The sequence below is a fragment of the Balaenoptera ricei genome, chromosome 14 (assembly GCF_028023285.1).
Source record: "Balaenoptera ricei isolate mBalRic1 chromosome 14, mBalRic1.hap2, whole genome shotgun sequence".
In the NCBI taxonomy this organism is placed as follows: Eukaryota; Metazoa; Chordata; class Mammalia; order Artiodactyla; family Balaenopteridae; genus Balaenoptera; species Balaenoptera ricei.
In genome coordinates, this window is record NC_082652.1 from 6,451,712 (window position 1) to 6,471,877 (window position 20,166).

General features: G+C 43.1%; 1 protein-coding gene across 4 annotated transcripts in view; it reads left to right on the plus strand.

The window, feature by feature from the left end:
• The window catches only part of CCDC92 (coiled-coil domain containing 92), a 30,962-nt gene that overhangs the window by 877 nt on the left and 9,919 nt on the right, over positions 1-20,166 (plus strand). For 2 of the 4 annotated variants that reach the window (XM_059893954.1, XM_059893952.1), the window contains exon 2: positions 147-310. The exons of the other annotated variants lie outside the window; for them this stretch is intronic. The gene's annotated coding sequence lies outside the window, so the exon portion shown is untranslated. The remainder of the gene's footprint in view (positions 1-146; positions 311-20,166) is intronic. 4 annotated transcript variants of the gene reach the window in all.

Consider the following 20,166-nt stretch of genomic DNA (forward strand, 5'->3'; position numbering starts at 1 on the left):
GGATGCCCTTGCCAGGGCTCCAGTCGAGGCTGCAGTCCGTCCCCACCGCGCACCCAAGCCAATCCGAAGGGGGAGGAGAGGGCAGCCCAGGGGCCGCTCCTGCCAGCCCCGGGGTGGGATTGTAGCGTGAGGGATCCGCATTGCAGGTGCACCAGGAGCGCCCGAGGGCCTGGCCCTGCTTTGTCTGGGATGCTGTGGGGAGGAGGCCGTCTGAATCCACATCGCCTATTTAAATGCGTTTTACCACCCCGTGGACGTTAGAGACCCTCCCAGATAAGTTGCATTGTCTTCTGTCCTGATAACCCTTTACGTAAGTACTCTATCTTTACAGCCCCTCTCTAAAGCTTTGATATGGGCTTTAGTTTACCCTAGATAACGATTTGCTTGTGATTCATGAAACTGAGCATAATGCAAATATGCAGCAGAGCTCCAGGCTTGGCGACAGAGCTGCCATCTGCTACAGCGAGTTAGTCTAGTTTATCTAACTTACGTTTTCATGCTGACCTGTATTAATTTCAAGCTTTGATATTGAGCCGTATGATCTATTCCAATTATGCAAATGAAGTGGCCTGAGAGGAAGTATGATCGTGCTGTGTAATTTAGGTTGCAGTAATCGGTCTTATAACAAAATACAAGCTGCCAGGCTGTCATACGGTAATATATTACACATTTCCAGAAACCTACCTGTAAGAGTGTTAAAGCTAGAATTGACGTTTTAATACTTTTAAGTTTGACGTTTATTTAAAGAGCATTGTTATTGTTTTATTAAATGAGTTTTGTTTTGTTTTGCACCGTCAAGAATTCCCTTGCATTTTCTTGCCGTTGAATTGTAAGGAAAAGAATGCTAACATTTAAAGTGACTTTTACCTCCAAAGATGTTCTGAATTTATTTCTTTTGGCTAAATGTTCATCTTATGTGAAATATTTTTGGAGAAGGTTTTAAAGCTTGTGGTATGTTTATGTGTATATACACATGTGTTTACGTATACATACACACTATTGGAAAACCTTAAAATAAAATAGTTTTTATTGCTCTTCTGCATCATGTTATAATTACTCAGTAAATTCAGTTTAGGTATATTTAAAATCTAAAGTACCAGACAGTAATTTGTGTGTATCAGATTTTTACTGTAGCACATGTAAATACAACAGTCTAACAAACAGGTTTCTTGGAAATTAGATATTTTTATTGTTAAATCTTTTTTTTAGAAAATGAATCCTTTTACTTACGACAGAAAATCACTCATGTGGGCGCTTAACTCTTTCATCTGTCATTCGTTGTATAAATTCATTTTAACATCATCATTACTTAATTGATGGAGTGCATTTGCAGCAATACTGATGTTAACAGTGTTGAGGCTTTTAAGAAATACTTATTTTTATATTATATTTATAATTTTCTTATATTTCTGGCAAGAAAAGACATGAGCCTTTTTTCTTTTATCTGGAACAAGGTCAGCCATAAAAAGTTCTTAAGATATACTGGGCACACTATGTTTATTAACTAAGATTAGTTGTAGCTACTGGATTGGGTATCCTTAAAGGGCAGAAACTAGGCGCCTTTATATGCTTCACACACCAAGGGTGCAATAAATGTTTGACTCAGATTGACGTTCCAGACTAGTTAGGTAGGTGCTAGCTTAGTGACACCAATTTTCACATCGCCAGCTTTGACATTTAAACCTGCAGAAAGGTTGGGTAGGGAAGTGAGTGTGTCCTAATTGTCTTCAAGTATTCAGGGTCTGTCATGCAGCAAAGGGATTTTATATTTCCCCGAGTTTCAAAGAAGACAAGTAGTACTTATAGGAAGACAGACTTCACTTTGACATAAAAGCACAAGTTGCTTATGATTAGAACCTCCAGTGACAAAAGGGGCTGCTCTTTCCCTGCAGAGTTTCCAGATAAGCTGGTCCCCCGCTGGGCAGGAATGGCTACTAGGAGGTATCACACCAGCGTGGGAGAGGCCTCGTGAGGGGGGGCGCTGAGGGACTCCAGTGGCAACTGGATTGGAGGGCATTGTGGTTCTTTTTTATTTCTTACTCTGGCTTCTGCAGTGGTGGGCATGACAACATCCCAGACACCTACTTCAACCCTAGGAAGACTTTTACTGGGGTAGAGGCCACCCTGATATCAGAGGTGATTCTAATCCTACTTTGCATTTGTGTGGGGCTTTACAGGTAATAAAGCACCCTCACATTCAGTGTTTTATTTTAAAAGACTCTTCTTAATTACGCTGATTTGTATTTCTTCTTTTGGCTTTTATATTCTGTAATAAACATTTAATCAAGAAGAAAATTACCCTTTTCTATGAAGGCAAGCAGAGGAGTCTTTTTTTTTTAAGCTCTTTTTTAAAAATGGAATGATGTCAGTCATTCTTTTGAGAGTCAGCAGGTTGTGCAGGTGAATAGATTTTTTTCTTAGCTGAAATTATTTTTTGAAAGATACTGATTAAGGGCTGATTCTTTTGCTTGCTGTGCATTTTAGTTTCTGTTTATTTCATTGCTCAAACATGACTCAAATTTCACAGCAAGAAGTCCATTCATATCCACTAACAGTAAGTTGCATTGGACTTTTTTCAGTTTGTCTACCTCATTTTTAAATGCATGTTGGCAGGTAAAACACAGCTGAGGAGAAGCAGCATTATAGTGGACCGAAAAGATTAGGTGGATTGGAGTTTTGTGTTTGAAGAAGAAAAAGACGTGTCCCATTTGTACTAAGAGAAGTCTGGGAATGATAATTTATCAACCACAAGAATGATGCTCTATCTGTTATAACAAAGATTAGGCTATTGACTGTCAATCACAATGCATGTATTAAGTGGATCAGTGGGGATAGGACTCTTTGTCTGTGGCCCAGGAGCAGAGCAGAGCTTCCTGTAAACAGCAGAGAACCCAACAAATGCTGTCTGCACAAGGATTTAAGTGGAACATGATGGTAACGAGGCCAGTTGAGTTAAACCAGATTCTGACCTCTCCAATTTAGGAAGAAGTTAGAGGGGCGAAAAAACAGTTCTGAATTAATATATACGTGTAATTAATTTTAAAAAACCTTTAAAACATAGTTCCTCCCTTTTGTTCTTTAGCAGATGAGTTTGTCCCATACTTTTGTGGCTCTTATTATCCACCAGCTGAATTTGGGTGTGATAGTTTAAATAAGACAAAGATTTTAAAATTTTGTTTGAACCAGAGATGCATCGTTTATTTATACTCTACGCACGAAAGGAAAAGAGAAGAATACCAAGTTCTTCTGGTAAACCAAAAAATAAAATAAGGAAATCTTACAAGTATTTATTCCTTCAGGGAAAAAATAATCACAGATGCTACTTTAAATATTATGAGCAGAACAACAAATTATCAAGTAAGGCAACCAGTTAGAAAGTGGCCTTTTTAGAAGTGAAAGGTTACATTTTACAGGTCCTCACCATGCTCTGTGAAGGCGTCTCACAGATGTCTTAAAAGACTTCTTTGTTAATCAGAAAACAGGAGTTTATGTTTTTATGTGAGTTTCCACACTGGGGAGCAGACTGAAATGAATACTTTTGTGATTATCCCGGTTTACCACTTTATCAGAAATAACTGTTTGAAGCAAGAAGTCTCTACTCCTCTGGAGCTGTAAGGGAAGAGGGAATAAGTGTTCTCCTCTTTTCAAGATTCTTTCTCCTAGCCAGATTCTCAGGATTGAGCAGTGAAATTCCATCCGCTAGCACAAAAGAATAAGCCGGAGATGCTTAAAGTTTACAATAAAGGAGAGAAAAAAGAAGAACACTTTTAATAAATGGAATTCTAGGCATGTGATACTCTGCTGCTACAATGTTTCTCTTTGTTGCCTCTTTGACAACACTTAATATGTTACATTTAGATAGTATAGGATCCATTATCCTTTGCTCTTGAGATTTCCTTCCCACCCTACTTCTAAATGCACCCTGGACCCCTGTTATTTACCATGTAGGTGAGAGGGTTTATGAGGCATTTTTTAAAATAATTTTTTTAATTATTTATTTATTTATTTAGACTGCACTGGGTCTTAGTTGCTGGCACGCGAGATCTTTAGTTGTGGCATGCAGACGTCTTAGTTGTGGCATGCAGGCTTCTTAGTTGCAGCATACGGTACCTAGTTCCCCAACCAGGAATCGAACCCGATCCCCCTGCATTGGGAGTGCAGAGTCTTACCCACTGGACCACCAGGGAAGTCCCTATGAGGCATTTCTTATGTGACATTGCTCACACATTGCTGCCACGTATAAATTATAATTCCCAGTATTATTACAGTACTGTTTTTCTTAAAGTTACACATTCCACCTAGAAATGAGTGGCACCATACTCTTATAGGGCCATCTTTGGTGCAACGTCAGTGTGAAAACATTAGCTCCCCAAGGTACAGTTCCATCACTGTCGTGGCTTAATAATCCAGGGACCGCCATATTTTTCTAATGGTTTCTATCTAATTTTTTTACGATGATCAAGTGTAGGAGGTTAGATTCCTGCCATACTCCAGACATTGAAGGAGGCTTTCTTTTTGCCCCTGTCTCTCCAGCTGTCACAAGTGTCAACTCAGGTAAAGGGCACTGGTATTATTTTTCCCTCAGTGCTGTGGCATTTGGGAGCAGATCCAGTTTTTAGAAATATGTCTTGCACGTTGACAAGAAAGATGAAGAAAGGCTTTGTTGTTTTTTAATTTTCTGTTCCCATAGACAAGTACATAGCAGAGGTTATTAGGTAGGGCCTATTCTTTCCAAGGAGGGGGTCAATCCTTGTCTTTGATAGTGAGTCATCTTTATCTTTTGGTTAAGTCCTGGTGACCAGACAAGAAAATCTTGGTGGAACAGAGCAGCAGCTTTCAGCCACTGAGATACTTGCTCACAGACATGCCCTATTGCACGGGGTCAGGGGAGGCGGGGACATAGTCTTTGATGACAGAGAGAAAGGCTGTGTCATCCTTCTCAGCCTCTGCATTGTGTGATGGGTTTCAAGTGAGCAATTAGTTCCCATCAAGAAAGTGCTGGAGTCAGTCTTTGACAGAAGCAGTGTTCTCAGTATAGTAAGGCTGTGGTATTAGGACCTGGTTCAGAGATGAGCAAAGCCCAACTTTATTGTTTGAGGACAAAGGCAGAGTTTTGGGGGGAAGACAAAATAAAAATCTAAGTTGGAACAAATATGGCCAGAGGTGAGACCTTCTTGGAGACAGTTAGGAGGTGTTCTCGTGTCTCATCCACAGTTGTAGGATGGAACTCAGAGCAGTTTAGGATGATCATTGACTGAGTCTGGAAAGGTGCATTGACTTCTCCCCCCCAGCAGGCTGCGGGTGGAGAAGAGTGCCTTCCCACCTAGGCTCGGGGGCCACCGGGACTGGACCTTCCTGGGCAGCTTATCATCACAAGTCTGAAACTCAAGTGGGAAGCAGATTATCCACATCTCTGAGCCTTAGAGGAAAACCGAGTGAAGTTAGAAGTTGTTAAGCAGTTGAGGCCAGTGTCTCCCTACCAGAGATGCTGTGAGGCTTTGGTACGTTCGTATTGGTCGCCCACAGAACTGTAAATCCCTGTGGGAAGGTTGGCGTGACAGCGCAGACTGTTGAACCCTAACGTGAACCTCGTCACCCAGGCTTCCTGCGCTTGTGCATGCAATGCGTCGACACCCTTTACCAGTGCTGCCCAGTGACAGAGCACAGCTTCATCTAGCACATTAAAAGTCTGCCTTTGGAAGTCTCATAAGCCTACTCACTTTTTTAGATGAAGGTCCCAGTTTTTTGTTTGTTAAAGCTCTCATGTTCACAATGTATAGGTAGGGCATCTGGCTGCTTCCGTCCAGTTTTTGCATAATCCTGCCAGGTTATTTTTCACAATTTCGTCTTGACATTTAACCACCTCTTCTGATTCTGCATGATATAGCAAATGTGTAGGGCCTTACAGCTTTATTTACAATCTGACCTGTAAATTGTGGACGCCAATTATAAGTAGACACATTTAATGTGCCAAATCCAGAAATAAAACATTTCAGGAGTCTTTTTGATGGTCATTTGTCAGCCTTGGTACATAGGTATGTTCTACATCTGGCGAGATTACTAAATGGTCACATGAAAATCATCTCCCTGTTTGAATAAGACAAATTTGAATATATTTACAAATGCCACCCCCCCAAAGGGGATAGCTAAGCTGCTCTCTTTGTCTACATGCCCCCCTGATGTGAGCCTGACAAATAACGTAGCTCATACAATGCTGTTGAACTACACTGGGGAAACTGGAGCGTCCCACTCCTGTCGAATTATCCCTAGCATCCCCTTACATGTGCATGTACAAGGCCATGGGCACAGGAACAAGATGAGGAAATTAAATCCTTTGGAGCTACTAAGGCGCTGTCTGGGGAATGCCAAAATGTCTGGTTACAAGGACTCCCTGCCAGCCTCCAAAGGACCTTGTACCATGGAGGACCTGATCTGGGACAAGTACAGCATGGATAAGAGCTGCCAGAAGGAACTGGTCAGTCTGGAAAGGATGCCTCGTCAAAGATAGCCTTCACCGTGGTATTCATCAAAGGGAGAATGTTTCTAAAATGGCCCCAACGTAGGGTAACACGAGGACCATTAGAAACGTGAGTTCCTCCCCAAGTGAGGCGCCCTCGCTGTTTTCACAGTTGACCACAGTCAGAACGAGACTCAGAAAAAAAGAGTAAGAAGGAAAAGCAGGATCACATGTTGCACTGGGGGCAATATGTCTTGCCTTTGGACAGACCATACAGAGGCAAGACGAATACAGATCCTTCTTTGTTGACAACAGTTTGCATACCAGAGAATAATTTTCTTTTCTGTGAGCTACTAGTCTTTTCTCCTCAATTATACACAAGTTTTTACTGATTAACTTAAATATACCTCGATTCACACATACATAACATGGTTCCAAACAGTATATTTAAATGACAGTATATTATTTAGAGATTTTAAATTGTGGTTTTAAAATGTTATCAGACATATCAGATGCCCATTATATATGTCGATTGATTTTACCTTCTTAATTTGGGCTTTAAGAATAAGTGTTCAAAAATACCTAGCAGATGACTCACAGGGATTGTGAGGTGATAAGGTGTGTTTTTTCCTATTTGAATTTTAATCTCTTTACAAGTCTTCAGGTAAATATAAATTATTAACTACCTCACTATCAGTCCAAAGAGAATTAGGGATTTTAGAAAATAACATGTAATTTACACTAACTAATGCAGTTGTTGATACTAAAAATTTTTCAGAGAAGTGTATGGCATCTTAAAACATTACTCAGCTAATGCAAGTAGTTTCATAGGCTAACACAATGTAATATTGTCTGAGATTTTTAAAAAGCAAATGATAAAGGTACCAGTTTCTTACGTTATAGCTCATTTTAGTTGTATGCTCATGTTTAGGTTTACCCACTCTTAAATCATGGTCGGTAAGGAATTTAGGAAGTTCAGTTTAATGTAGCCTTTTGGCAGAAATCCCACTTCTTGGTATGAATTGATATGTGTAGGATCGTCTGTCCCTCCCCTGTCAGGTCTGTGGCGGCCGGGTTCACATCTGTTTTATTCGTTGCCGTCTCCCAGATGACCTCTGAGGTGCCTTGCTCAGAGGGGCTCAGAGAAAGGTGTTTTCTTCAGTGAAAGAGTGAACTGTGATCCTTTATATCCCCCGGCAGAGGGAAACAGAACCTTCATTTACATCCCCAAAGTCACTAAACAATATGCGAAAGGATTTGCCCCAAGAGTGTTTTAATAATTTAATTCTTCATGTGTCTTCCATGTTCTACTGGAATACCTTCTTTCTTGTTCTTAGTACAGAAGCTTTTTAAAGAAGATAAATAGCTTTTCAGTTTGCACCTGTATCTTATTTCCAAACTGGGATTTTATAACCTGAGTAATTGTTTTTACTTTGGAAGTGACCTTTTCCAAGCAGAAAACCATTTTTTAAATTACCAGCTCAACACATTTCTTTAACTTCTCCAACATATTTCTGCAAATTACGAAGTTGAAATGATGGCCCTTTTTCATAAACAGGGTTTCCTGGGTGGCCGTGGAGCCTGTACTTTCATTTCTCCCAGCCTGGAACTCTTTTCTTAAAGTGTCAGTACATGTAAAATATTAAGAGTTTTGGTATGATTTCATAAATTTCTTAGGAGTCTTTAGAAGCCTCATAAGATTTATGCAAGTATTTAGTGGTCCTCTTAAAAACAGGAATTCCTTTGTATTCAAGAAATGTTACAGCCTTTAAACATCATCATTTCCTAGAGGTTCCCTGATTGTTTAGATCAGAGTACTCCTGTTGAAAGTGTATATTGGGTCAACTTCGATATATACATTTAATGTCTGCAGAAATATCCAGCTTTTTAACCGTAAATCTGGAGTCCCTATTTGGGGGTTTAAGAATCCTCTTACATTCACCCTCTCCATTTCTCAGTTCACTTAAGCATTCACAGAGGAAAAGCAACATCTCATACCATCCGATAACAGGAGGAAAATGATTATATTCTTAGACACATTCTACCCGCAGCCCCTTTTCTTCTGAGCAAAAGAAAGGAGATTCACATATCCTGACCCAGGACAGTGAGGCCGGTAAAGCGGTGCCTTTCTGCACACCTGCCTCGCCAAGAGTTGAAGACGTGGAGAAGAAACCCTCTCCAACAGGCAACCTGGTAGTCTCTCACTGATGGTTGCCTTTCCTCCAAGGTCAGGAGCCCTCTGTTATAGGAAGGAGGCTGCATGTGGCTGGGACCTGTCCCTCCTGAGCACTCCATCACCCACGGTTTACTAGCAATCCCAGAAACCCAAGGAGAGCAGCGTAAACCTCAAGTCAGAAGGCCAAAAAGGCCTGCCTCAGATTAGGTTGACTCTGACCCAGTGCTGAGACATGGGGCAGGACCATTCTGCATCGTGAGGGCCCTCCTGTGCGTCGTAGGCTGTTCTGCAGCACCCTTGGCCTCTACCCACCAGGTGCCAGATGTGCCCCCTCCCCAGCTGTGACAACCCACAGTGTCTCCAGACCTCCAGTCTCCCCGGGGGCACCACTGCCTAACTCAGTCAGACCCGCAAATGGGGTTCACCAGCGAGATGCCCCCCCTCAAGTTCTGACAGCCTACACTTGTCTCAAGTCATAAAATTCACACACCAGTTCCATGTATTCTCGGGACCAATATAACCAACTGTATCTTGCAGCAGCTGTAGAACAGTGACTGTGTAGATTCTCTGAGGAAAACGAAAACCTTCCGTGGAGGGTATTCCAAGCAGGTCAGTCAGGTTGCGGAAGCAGGCCAGCTCCTCAGCAAGACCCGATGGGCGTTACCTTTGCCACTCTTTGCTGGATGATAGTTATCTCAGCAAGGAGCCCCTGTCCTCCTCTCTCTCTCCTCCCCATGCTGGTAGCCATCCGAGTTGTCACACCAGTTGTTGATCTGAACGGGCAGACTCAAACTCCATCTGAATAAAGAATGTGTTAGTGTCTGCACTTAATTCAACCTCCTGTATGAAGAGCGAAATCCCAAGCCTCTCCTCTAACCAGGAAGCCCTAAAATTTCTAGGCAGGGAGGCTCAAGCAGAAGGGGATACGGGGATATATGTGTACATATAGCTGATTCACTTTGTTATACAGCAGAAACTAACACAACACTGTAAAGCAATTATTCTCCAATAAAGATGTAAGAAAAAGGGGGGATTAAAGGTGTTTTCATAATAAAAGATTATTTTTTAAAAAAATTTAAAAATTAAAAAATTCTGTATCCTCAAAACAGATATCTCTTTATAAATTTATTTATTTATTTATTTTTGGCTATGTTGGGTCTTCGTTTCTGTGCGAGGGCTTTCTCCAGTTCTGGCGAGCGGGGGCCACTCTTCATCGCGGTGCGCGGGCCTCTCACTGTCGCGGCCTCTCCCATTGCGGAGCACAGGCTCCAGACGCGCAGGCTCAGTAGTTGTGGCTCACGGGCCCAGTTGCTCCGCGGCATGTGGGATCCTCCCAGACCAGGGCTCGAACCCATGTCCCCTGCATTGGCAGGCAGACTCTTAACCACTGCGCCACTAGGGAAGCCCGGATATCTCTTTAAATTATATTACTACGATGATAAATTATCAAGTAAGGCAACCAATTAGAAAAGCAAACTTTTAGAAATTGAGTTACATTTTAAATGAGTCAGCAATAATCTCTGAAGTTGAAATGTCTTAAAATACTTGTTTGATAATAAAACAGAAGTGTATATCTTTACACACGTTTCCACACTGAATAGCAGAGTAAGTTTATGGTTCTTTAACAGAACTAGCTTCTTAACCCAGAATAGTGTCTGCTTTTCTGCAGCTTTAGGAGCGAAGAAACATTCTCTCTTATTCTGAGATGTTTTTTTCACAAGCATCAAGAATAAGCACTGGAATTCTCCTGGTTAGCACTGAGCAAAAAAGAGTAGACTGGAGAAGCTTAAAACTTGAAATATGGGGAAAGGAGCAGAAAAGAGCGGAAGAGGCGTTTTAACAAGTAGAATACGGAGCAAAGGACGTTCTGGCTCCATAAGGCACGCAGGCCTTTCACCTTCACCTGGGGAGAGCAGTGGAGTTCATGGCTAAGGGCGCGGCGGTGGAGTCAGCCTGGTTTGGGATGAAGCCCCACCCAGCCACTTGCTAGCTGAGACTTTAAGGAAGTCCTTTAACCCTTTCAGCTTGTTTGCTAATGTGTGAAGTAGGAGGAGGACTTCTCGTTGTCAGAGTGCTTATAACATGCGTCGCTTGGTGCTCCCGGCGTGTGAGCCCTCAGTACGAGGCAGTTCTGTTGTTTACTATGTTTATGCTGATTTCCTGGAGCTTCAGGCTGTGTTGCTGCTGCACTTCCCTTCCCCTCCCCCTGCATCATCCCCACCAGACTCAATTCCTCTGGTAGCACTTTGGCTCTAATGGGTAAAAGCTCAACTTTGCCCGTTTCCTCTCTCTTTCATCTCAACTATTCTGAGCGGCTTTTAATAAGCAACTCAAATCCAGTCCTCGCTTTTCTATCTGATTTTATTTTCCACCACTCCCCAGAATGTTCTTTCCATGTCAGACAGTGTAATGGTCTCACTGTGACTTCCAAAACTTCATTCTCACTTAACCTCCTCCTGTGTAAACCCTGCCCATCCTTAAGGATCAGCTCCAGTCCCAGCCTCTTCAGACCATCTTGGTTACTGCAGTCCTTAGCCACTCGACATTTCTTAGGCACCTCCATGTGCCCAGCAATGTGTAAGGTACCAGGAACGCTAAAATGACTGGGGCATGGTCCCCACCTGCCGGGAATTCACAAAGCCTCATAAGAGAGGCAGGCAGGTAATTGAGAAAGAGCTTCAGGTGCTGTGATGGGTTACCCTTCCCCTAGCTCCTTACTGAGCATCCCCAGGAGGATTTAATTATACTTTGTTTTCTTTGTACTTTGGTGGCTGAGTCTTATATCCCCAATAAGCTATAGGCATAGGACTGAGTACACAGCTAGCACTTTAGAACATATGCCGGCTTGACCTTTAACCTCGAGGTGCATATGTAAAAGGAAGCTTGGTTGTTGGGCCTGTTGCAATGTGCCTCGTAAACTCCAAAAGATAAATTAAAAAACAAAATCAATGATGATGTTAAACTCCTGGCCATCACCATAACCTCTTGGTGACTCGAGTGGTTTCTAGGCTTGTAGAATTCATGGAACGGTGCGTTTTTTAATTGGGAGGTTCTAAAATGAAAATAAAGACTTGTCCTTTGAATTGAATAAAGTTAGCTTTATGGAAAAGTCGCTGCATTGTCCTCTTTTTTCTGTCTCTGTCACTGACCAGGAAAAGCATCAGAGCTCGGCATGCGCGTTTCCTGAATTTCTGAGTTTCTGCCACCACTGAAAATTGAGAAAGCGCAAAGCCAGCCCAGTTCACGCTGGCAGAGCCACCTCTTGGGTTTGGTGCCCATGTCAGCACCAGGAACCCACACAGTCGGCCCCTAACAGGAATAACTGTCCAGGTGTAAATAAGCTGCACCCAGTGAGATCCCATGTGTCACAGGCTCTGCAGAATGTCCTGAACAAGTGCACACTTTCCCTCCCACTGAAATTAAACTGTATTTCATTTTTACATGGCTTGATAGTTTTCTGGCCTTTTTATTTGCGAGCTTCCCAAAGACATGCATGAACTAGCTCTCCTTCCTCCTCTGCCTTATTCCCATGCCAGTCAGAGAAGTATTTCGAAGTCCTCTCATGTCACTAATACAAACTACACTACGTAATTGCCGGGGCGGGGGCGGGGGGTGGGTGTCAGACCAGAGACTGGGTGAGATTACCACTAATTCTCAACTAGAGAGAACGCTTTCTTAAAGGGCCACCTCAGATTACTAGAGGGAGGCCTTCCCTGGGTGCTGGTATCATAGCAGGGGACAGACAGAAAGCCCTTGTTCTTCTCATGGAGCTTACATTCTAGTCCTGTAAGAAAGAGCAACAAATGACCTCATTTCAGGTAATGATAAATGCTATGAAGACGCAAGATGGGATGGGAGGACGATAGTGACAGAATAAAGTCCAGTTGAAGCGTTCTTGCAGTGCGGAGAGCAGCCACGCGGGCTCCACAGTGGCGTAGCTGCGAGCCAGGGAGCGCCTGGGGGTGGCTCTCCGTGTCGGAGCACCGACAGCAGCTGCAGCCAGCGCGTAGCTCTAGGCACAGCTGTAAACGCTTTAAATCTGCGCCGCCCAATATGGTCGCCCCTAGCCACGTGGGACAACTTAAATTTGAATTAATTCAAATCAAAATAAATAAAGTGAAAAATTCCTTTTCTCATACACACCAGCTACACATCAAGGGCTCATGTGTCCATGAGCTTCACTGGACAGCAGAGAAGAGACTATTTCTACCACTGCAGGAAGTTCTAGTGGATAGCACCTCCTTATTTATTTATTTTTTTTTATAAATTTATGTATTTATTTATTTTTGGTTGCATTGGGTCTTCGTTGCTGCACGCGGGCTTTCTCCAGTTGTGGCGAGCGGGGGCTACTCTTCGTTGCGGTGCGCGGGCCTCCCATTGCAGTGGCTTCTCTTGTTGCAGAGCACGGGCTCTAGGCGTGCGGGCTTCAGTAGTTGTGGCTCACGGGCTCAGTAGTTGTGGCACGTGGGCTCTAGAGCGCAGGCTCAGTAGTTGTGGCTCACGGGCCCAGTTGCTCCGCGGCATGTGGGATCTTCCCGGACCAGGGTTCGAACCGGTGTCCCCTGCATTGGCAGGCAGATTCTTAACCACTGCGCCACCAGGGAAGCCCAGCGCCTCCTTATTTTTTTATTATTTTTATTTTTATTTTTTTGCCACGTGGCATGTGGGATCTTAGTTCCCCGACCAGGGCTCAGACCCGTATCCCCTGCGATGTAAGCACGGAGTCTTAGCCACTGGGCCGCCAGGGACGTCCCGGATAGCGCCTCTGTAGATCAACTCATTTAATCTTCACAACGACCCCAATAAAGTAGGTACTGTTTTCCCGTTTGGCTGTTTTCCCATTTGGGCAGTTACACGTAACTCGCCCAAAGGCGCATCGTTAATAAGTGGCAGGGCTAGGAATCACACTGCGGCACCCTGGCTCCGGATCCAGAGCCCGGGGGCTCATCCCTGCCTGCTGCGTCGCTCTGGCGCGTCCTTGCGTACAGCTCACCTCTGCAGTTTACTTCCAGCTGGACTGCAGCCGATGGAGACACTTACGCCTTGGTAAAGTCTTGTCACTGGATGCTTTAAGATTCAGCCAAGAGAAATTCTGAGCCAAGGGTTAGATCTTTCCTAATAAAAGTGTAGACCTACGTTAGCACAATTTCTCCCTCCTTAAAAAGAAATGGGAAGAGGGAGCTCCAAAGCACCAGGAGAATACCCAGTTTGTGTGTGATCTCCATAAGGCTCTGAGCTCTCTATGCCTCAGTGCATAAGGTTGGGAAGATAGTAAGTACCTGTCTCAGAGCTGTTGGATTTGATGAGAAGGCACGGAAAGCACTCAGCACAGTACCGAGCACACGGTACGCTAGGTAAGTGGCAACTCTTGTCACTTTTGGCATCGTCACTGCTGCTGCATTCTGCAGCAGCCACACTGGGACGGAACATTCCACAGGGTACAGAGAGCACCCAGAACTGACATCTTCTCCCAGAGCTGTCATGAGACCTTCTGGTTCCAAACTCCACACGTCTGGAGGCAGAGGAGGTGCCAGCCTTTGGAAACAGATTGCATGTGGCTCATGTACCTCGTGTACACTTGGGCAAAGGTCTTACTCCTCTGAACCTTAGTTCCATAAAAAATGGGTATCGTATAAGTATAGCTGATTCACTTTGTTATACAGCAGAAACTAACACACCATTGTAAAGCAATTATACTCCAATAAAGATGTTTTTAAAAAATGGGTATCGTACCTCTCTTGTGTGATTGTTTCAAGAATTAGGTGGTTAACCTATGAGCCTGGCACAGACACTTGGTAAATAATAGCCGTAATGTTGATTTTTATGAATGATTTTCAGCTTTTCACGATTAAAAAAAAATGCCTTTGAGTATTTTCTTGCCCAAGTGCCTTAGACCGACCCAGAGGCTGTGTCAGGGTAGAGTGGGGGAGACGGAACAGATCTATCACCAACACCATCTCCATCAGCAAGCTCACTTTAAACTGCGATGGTCACACGCTAGAAAAGCAGGGGAAAGCCAGCGGAAAAGCATCTTGGCGCGGATGTTTCACTGAGATGGAAGCTGCTTCACACCCTCCCACACAACCAGCAAGAAACCGTGTGATCTGAGGTGACCATCCTGCCCATTAGGAAAAATGGGAGGAAAAACAAATTCCACTGGCTCCCAACTGCCTGATAGACACCACCAGAATCAGATCAACCAGAAGAAGCTGAAACACCCAGCCTAAGGATTTTGGACTTCAAATGGAAAATCTGGGCACTCTCAACCAAAATTGCCAAGTTCCAAAAATATGGATACATCGTGTGCTTATTATTAAAAGTATCTAAATTAAAGTGGGCCCCGAAAGAGTTTCATGATTGTAATTAATCCCATTGTGGGAGTATGAGGTCAAATACAAGAGGAAAACAAAACAAAGGCTGTCATGCAAATGGAAAAAGCAACAGAAGTGCAAAAGAAAAATAGTGTCAAGGTCAAGGACAGGAAGAATGAGAAAATACTGAATTGCATCCCCTTCTTTGAAATTCCAAATGAATATAAAATGCAGTGATTTTTTTCTTTCCCCAATTTCTTCTGCTGTCCTCCCATAGCTGACAGGTAATCTGTGAAATACAATTGCCCTCCCTCTTATTTTACCTTTATTTGTTTTTAGTTATTTCTACTGGGCTAATGTACTAATGGCTCGTTTATCTAATACGATCCAAATTTGGTTGCAAAGACAAACCCTGAATTACCTGCACGGCACCTGCATACCTGCACAGCACCTGCATACCTGCACGGCACCTGCATACCTTGCGTCATTCTCACTGTTGTCAGCTTCATCTGGATCTCAGTGTTGCTTGTTCGTTTTAAACGCCAGACCTTGTGAATAGAGCAGTCTTTTGTGGCGAGGTTTTCTCCTCCCCTGGAACTCAATGCGTGACTTACTAAAGAAGTGGAATATAGGATTCTGGGAATTCTCCCGATCCCTGACACAATAAAGAATCATTGTGAGTAGAGAGAACTTTATGGGAGTCACCCTAAATGTCATCAGTAAACGTGCCTCATTTATTCTACACGGCACAGGAAGCTCACAGAAAGGAAGCTTTGAAAGATGTGGCTAATCTATGTCGGGACTGTCGCAGCAGTCGATGGACAATCAAGAGGTCAAGCGTCCTTAGGCGGACGTGCTGCGGCCATCAAAAAAGTTCTAGGAAACGAAGATCCAGGTAGATGCCTTTTGAAAAGCATAGGTTTATCTTCTTTTAAAAATATCTGTACTCCAGCTGTTATTCTATAGGGGAAAAAGTCCCATAAAAATATTTTATCACTGATCACCAGAGGATATGTAATTACTAAAACTGAATGCTTGGCCCTGGTTCCTTTAGTCGCTGAATTGACTACTGTCAATTTAGGACTGTTTTAATGATTTCAAAGCTCTCTACTATCCTTCTTCTTTAAACTTGTCTGAAATAACTCGTGTGGGCCCATTTTGTAGAAGGGCAAGTCGGGAGGTGTCTTGTTTTTGCTCAGTTGCCTAGCCAAATTGTAATGCTGTCCAAGATGACATGGCTGGGACCGGGCAGGGTTCTTTCCAGACTAGCACGAGGATAAAGTCTCTTTTCTCTATCAGTGATCATCTTCTTAGATGCTTAGTGAGAGTTTAGCTAAATATGTTCTATTAGCACTAATGAAACAACCGACTAGTTTACTTTAGTGTAAGTAATAAAGGAAAAGTTTGGCTAAATTAAAGTGTATAGAGCTTTGGTTAATAATACCTTTCTTTCCGGGGACTTCCCTGGCAGTCCAGTGATTTAAGACTCCATGCTCCCAATGCAGGGGGCACGGGTTCGATCCCTGGCCCTGGTTGGGGAACTAAGATCCAGCATGCCGCATGGTGCGGCCAGTAATAATAATAAGAATACCTTTCCTTCTTTTTGTGGGCCTATACTGTAATTAGGCCCACAAAATGGATAAAAGAAGCCCTATCAGTTAAATCAATTGAAATGGTTCATCTGTTTGGCAAACCACATAGAGAGAGATTTTTAAAGCAAGTGCACACATCTCAGCCTCGGAAATACAATTTAGGATAGTGGTCATCAGGCACTAAGGTTTAAGAAGCAGCTCCTATCTCATCAGTGTAAAAGGACAGGTTGGCATTTGGGTCACCACACCTTTTAGTTATCAACCAGCAGACAATTAAAATCTGCAGTAATCACAGTCAGATGTAGAAATGGAAACACTCATCAGATATGACCTGCTAATTTTCCTTTCCATTTAAAGGCAGATACCACTCGGTAGAACTATTTGTGTGGTAAGTCGTGAGATTTTATGTGTCCCTAAATTATTGGCTCAGGATCATCTTGGTAAATGACAAGGTTGTCAGAAGCTCACAAATGGCATCTCTCTTTAGTTGCAAATGTTTCCTGCTCTCGCTTCTGAAATGAGGCGATCTGGGTGCTCCCAGGGCCGGGGGGCAGGGCAGTCAGCTGGAGGCTGCCCAGAAAGGGCAGGAGGAGGATGCAGGCAGAGCCGGAAGGGCCAAGCGGCGCCACCACAGACCCACCGGCCACCTGGCCACCTCCTGCCCTAGAAGCAACTTCCCTGAAACAGGAAGTGCCGAGCCGACTGTGTGCTGACGTGATGCCCGGGATGGCAGCCCCTCACGGCCAGGAGATGGGGTGCTGGTGCGTCTGCCTCCTGGGGTGGGGTCTGCCACAGGGCATGAGCGTTCTGGCCATGAAGTCGCCCAGTTTTCCGGGAGGCCCTGGGCACTCCCAGAAGGTACTGTATGATTTCAGACCGTGGGAGTGCATGTGTTTCTCTACCTGCCCACAGCCCACTCGGAGGCACTTTTAGACAACCTGAAACACAGACTTGCTTTCTTCCTGAGACATTTTCACACAGAGGGACCGAGCCCCTACCAGTAGTATACAGACACGTGACATGGTTTTTAAATAGAAGTCAAATAGAAACTCTTAAAGTATGAGATAATCAGACTGCAGAGAAACACGGTTCATAAATCCATCACGTACGCCTCCAGTGACTGCAGCCTTCCCAGACAACCACATATCGTATTTCCCTAATTGCTGATCCCTGTAATCACATCTATTACAACTTTAATGTCAGGCTGTACATTCTTTCAGAAGGAAATGGCTGTCAGTGTCTAAAGAATTGTTGATGAGCCTTATACTTTATGATGGATAATGTCAGAATTACAGGAATGTACAATGCATGGGGGTGGGGAGGTACTCAAGGGCTCGTCATGATCATTTTCTGCATATCTCGGAGACACTAAATTGTTGCTTTTATAAAAATTGCCTTCCCGTTAATTCTTCTTGGTTCTGGTAAAGCATCCCAAGACTACCCTGGAACAACATCATTAAAACATCTGATACCACTTTGCTAGTGGATAGTTAGTGGTTATGTTTTTTAAGAGAAACTGCTTTATATTTTTTTCTGACTATAAACTAATATACTTTCATCATTAAAGAAGCTTTAGGTAATACCAAAATTGAATTTTTTAAAAAGTAAAAGTCACCCACAATCCATCATCTAGAGATAAATGCTTTTAATGTTTCATTGTGTATACTTCTAGAATTTTTTCTCTACTTGCATCTACAAAAATATGATATATACAGCTTTTAATATACTATTTTGACTTAACCTATTATAGATGTATTTCCTTGTCAATAAATATAGATCCACATTATCATTTTTAATGATATCATAGTTCAGATGTGCCACGCTAACTCCTCACTGGCAGACATTCAGATTACTCTGTGAGGTGGTTATCTTGCAAAAGATGCTTTTCTTCTTTTGGTTTCTACTGGCGTTCTCCTCTTTTAGCTTTCAGAGACCACCTATTAAAAGATGATGTGCACTGCCCACCCAGACAGAGAACAGGACCCCAAAAACATCTCCATCCAAAGTTTCCGCATTTGGATGAGTGCAAATTTAGTTCAGTTACCACTTTATCACAGTAGACCAGACACATGCTAAGTGCTTTATCTAAGATAGCTCATTTTATCCCCCCAATCACTATGTCTTGTAGGTACTGTTGTTGTTCCTCATGGTATGGGAGAAAAAGGTGAGGGCACAGAGAGGCTGCAGCTCGAACGTGGCTGAGTCCGAATTGGAGCCCAGGATTCTGACTCCTGTGCTGAGCTCTTGACCCGCCTATTGTATTAGTTTTAAAAATATCCCAGTTGCTTAAGAATGATAACTAAACACGATTTTTTGTCACTTTAAAAAAATAATCGCATCTTTTGCTTTCAACGTTTTTTTACTTCCACTTTTTAATGGTGTTCATTCTTTTTACCAGAATGTTTTTGGAGTGATTGTTGAGTGCTTACGCTTCCTCGAAATGCTGTCCTTTTTCTTAGTGTCCTAACTCTTTGGGATTCTCAAATAACTTACCAGCTGAACTTCTTAAATACACGTGCAAGTAGAAATAACGGGGTCATGCAACTTAGAACAGTTTCTTTATCTAGGATTGTTGTGAATTCAGAGTAACATCAGGCTTCATTTTTCAGAGATGGTAAGTTTCCTTTCCTACAAGCAGGTATTTTGGATTGAGAGTTGACGGCCTAATTAGCCTTCGACCTTTTTTTAGCTTCTCGTAGAGTACTATAGATTGATTCAATGCAGGAAGTAGGTTTTACTGTCCCTTAGGGTGCCTGATTCTGCCTGACTCTCTTTATTCGCTTCCCTGAATGGCTCCTCTCCAGTGAAAATGGAAAAGGCCAGCAGAAAATGCTTCTGTTTGCTTTTATGTTTCCCTCTTTGGAAGTAACTGGAATCCTTTGCTAGCTCATTTCCACACTTAGATAATGTTCAGGAAATACCCTAGTGTGGGACTAAGTAAACAATATTTATATATTGATCAATATTTACATAAAATAATATAGTTAACAATTATTGAGCACTTACTACATGCCAGACACCATAAGTGATTGCATTTAGCACTTAACCCTTTAAGTTAGATATTACGATGGTTTAGGTGACAAGATAGGGTTCAGATTTAACCCCAAACGCTCCAGCACCTCAAGACTTTGGCCATTCTGCTCTTTTTTTTATCCCATTGTGCTAAGCAAATCTTCTTTGGGCCACAGGTTCTTGATCTTGAAATAAAGAGGTGTTGGAATAGTTGATTTTGAAGGTCTCTGCCACCCTCAACATTTCCTGAGTCCATGAATCCACTTAGGACACCACCTCCCTGCTGGGAACCATCTCTTCTCCTCTTACATTTAATCACTACACTTGCTGCCTTTGTCCTCTGGCCAACCTTCATTTACTCCATGACAGTGCTTCAGCTAAAGGACACCAGAGCTACACAGAAAGTTCCCACAAAAAAGCCACAGAGGTCCTTGTGCACAAGCCGCTTGCCGGGTCCCAGGCCCTGCCGAGCACGTGCAGAGGCAGTGGGACGCCAGTCATTCTGACGGTTCGTGGCAGGAGAACCAGATGTGAACGGCTTATAACTTATTCACGACTAGAATCTAAAATAGCTTGTTATAACTAATTCACGCACCACGTGAGTACTGGGTGTACTAT